The sequence below is a fragment of the Puntigrus tetrazona genome, unplaced genomic scaffold (assembly GCF_018831695.1).
Source record: "Puntigrus tetrazona isolate hp1 unplaced genomic scaffold, ASM1883169v1 S000000299, whole genome shotgun sequence".
NCBI classification, from domain to species: Eukaryota; Metazoa; Chordata; class Actinopteri; order Cypriniformes; family Cyprinidae; genus Puntigrus; species Puntigrus tetrazona.
Genome location: NW_025047959.1, coordinates 122501 through 125000, shown reverse-complemented (window position 1 = coordinate 125000; position 2500 = coordinate 122501). Strand labels below are relative to the sequence as shown.

The 2500-nt window shown below is 48.3% G+C and overlaps 1 protein-coding gene across 1 annotated transcript in view; it reads right to left on the bottom strand.

The window, feature by feature from the left end:
- spry1 (sprouty homolog 1, antagonist of FGF signaling (Drosophila)) overlaps positions 1 to 2432 on the bottom strand; it is a 5453-nt gene extending 3021 nt beyond the window's left edge. The window contains exon 1 of the mRNA XM_043231289.1: positions 1722 to 2432. The gene's annotated coding sequence lies outside the window, so the exon portion shown is untranslated. The remainder of the gene's footprint in view (positions 1 to 1721) is intronic.
- Positions 2433 to 2500: the final 68 nt, after the last annotated feature.

The following is a 2500-nucleotide window of genomic DNA, read 5'->3' as shown; positions in this document are numbered from 1 at the left end:
GAAACGTCTCAAAGTCTCCATGAAGAACCGGTAACACCAAAAACCTTCATAAACAGTGCTTTTAACAAGACATTTAGGGAATAGAGCGTCAGTGATGTCTTCAAGATTCAATTTTCTGCCTTTACATTTCAGTCCTTTAGTCAAAAATATTTCTTTTTACGTTTAAATGTTGTTTAAACTAAGAAAAAATGTCTCGGTGAGCATAATAAACATATCCACTGCACTAAATACGTCTTTGCAGTGACCTTTAGAAGTCATGAACGCGGCGAAACAACAACCTGCAAACATTATAAAGCCTTTTAAAAGATTTAGTTATTGGTGAAAACATCACACTAAGAGAAAAACATCTAAAGAAGGAACGGAGCCCTTCATGCTCCCATGGATCCAAGAACCTTTCACCAACAGATCACAAAAACGGTGGCGAAAACCTTCATTTTGAAGCGTACTAGTAAAAAAAAAAAAAACCCTAACTAGTGGTTACTGAAGCGTTCAAACACCCCGCTGGAGCACATACACACTCTCAGGCCCCTGAGCTTTTGTTTTTAACTTCCTTTGGGGGGGTCAAGCCTTAATTAGAGGGTCAGAGCCCCTGGACACGATTCACACCGGTGTTTGAGATGCCCGGTCACCGGGGGCTTTCTTCTGAAATCACAGATCTGGACTGAACGTGTGCAGATGTACTTTCTGAGAGAGAGAGCTCATAAACCACACCGCAGAAGTGTGTGTGTGTGTGTGTGTGTGTGTGAAGGTCTCCAGCTCCTTTCCTTCTCTATTCACAGAGCCATTTAACCCCCGAGAGAGAGAGAGAGAGAGAGAGAGAGAGAGAGAGAGAGAGAGAGAGAGAGAGAGAGAGAGAGAGAGAGAGAGAGAGAGAGAGAGAGAGAGAGAGAGAGAGAGAGAGAGAGAGAGAGAGAGAGAGAGAGAGAGAGAGAGAGAGAGAGAGAGAGAGAGAGAGAGAGAGAGAGAGAGAGAGAGAGAGAGAGAGAGAGACTATTAAGAGAGACTTTATTACCAAGACCTCAATAAGCACACAACTGAAGTAAAGTACAAATACTTCCCGTCCTGATTTGCATGTGTATGGCTGCTTAACATTAAAATGCAGAGCCACACGGAGCAGGAAAGACTTCAAATCAAACACAGAGCTTCACACGCTCCTCAAAGCGCTCCGTGACGCCCGAGACTCCGGAGAGCACGGGAGAGAGCACGGGAGAGAGAGCACGGGAGAGAGAGCACGGTCAAGCGGGGAAACACGGAGCGAGCTCGCGCGTGCGACACGGAGAGCGCGGGTCACAACGTTTCGCTTTAACGTCGGGCGCGCGACTGCTGCGTTAAATTAAAAAAAAAGAAAATTACCTTTGTAATGCAAAAAAGATGCGCGCGTGTGCTTGGTTTTTAAGCATGCGTGGTTACATCCGTAATGTAATTAACGCTTAAAAACACCTCACGGGGAAAAAAAAAAAGCAGGAAAAAGCAAACTTATGAATGAAAACAAGCCCGCTGGGGGAGGAGTGTGTGTGTGTGTGTGTTCAGGCTTGCACACACTCATGCACACACAGCCCGAAGCGCATAATACGATCACGAACATAAGTTTGGAGTGATAAACGCGAGTTTGTCGCGCGCGGCGGCCCGTGGAGACCCGTAGATCCACGCGAGCTCCATCCAACCCTGTCCGGTTCCGCGTTAAACGACACCGATGTGTGCGAGATAAGACTAATACGTACCTACAGACGGACTCCTGTAATGTCAGATCCATCGGTCCTCGTGCCAAACGTCCATCAATATGTCCAGAGCGAGGCCGAGAATCAGCGCGTGACCGCGAGCGTAACATCCAGAGCGACCTCCGCGGGGAGAGGCAGAGAGGATCCGGTTAAATCCGCGGACGGGGAGCGTCCGTGCGCCGCGTCAGACTCTGCGTGAGTGTGTCGGATCAGATGCGTGCGCTGTTTTTGCGCGCGCGCGCACACACACACACACACACACACTGATGAATGAAAGAGGATCATGGGGCAGATGCAGGAGGGGTGGACCAGCTCGGGGTTTAAGGTGGATCGTGTGAAACGCGCGCATCTGCCGCGGCGCGTCGCGCACGCCATCCACATCAACATTATCTCTGCGTCATGTGCTAAAGATTTATCATCGGTCAAATATACTGGTGTGTTGGTACTCTTAGTTACAAAGTGTTTTATGCGTTATTATTTTGCTTGTGACTCTGAAACGCAGTCGGATAGAATTAGTCTCTGCTTTTACGCGCAGCTGATTTCCTTTTTGTCTCCAGGGAAAGCCGCACTGAACTTTTATATGGTGCGGATGCAACTAAATCGCTTTCTCATTAAAAGCTTTCTGCGTTTGTCTCGAAAACATCAGATCAAAAACACGAGCAGCGCTGGTGCGACCTTAAGAGCGCGAGCGCAACCCCCCTCGCCGAGTGTGTGTGTGTGTGTGTGTGTGTGTGTGTGTGTGGGGCGGATGTGCTGCATCCGGATACATGAGAAAGGAAAGT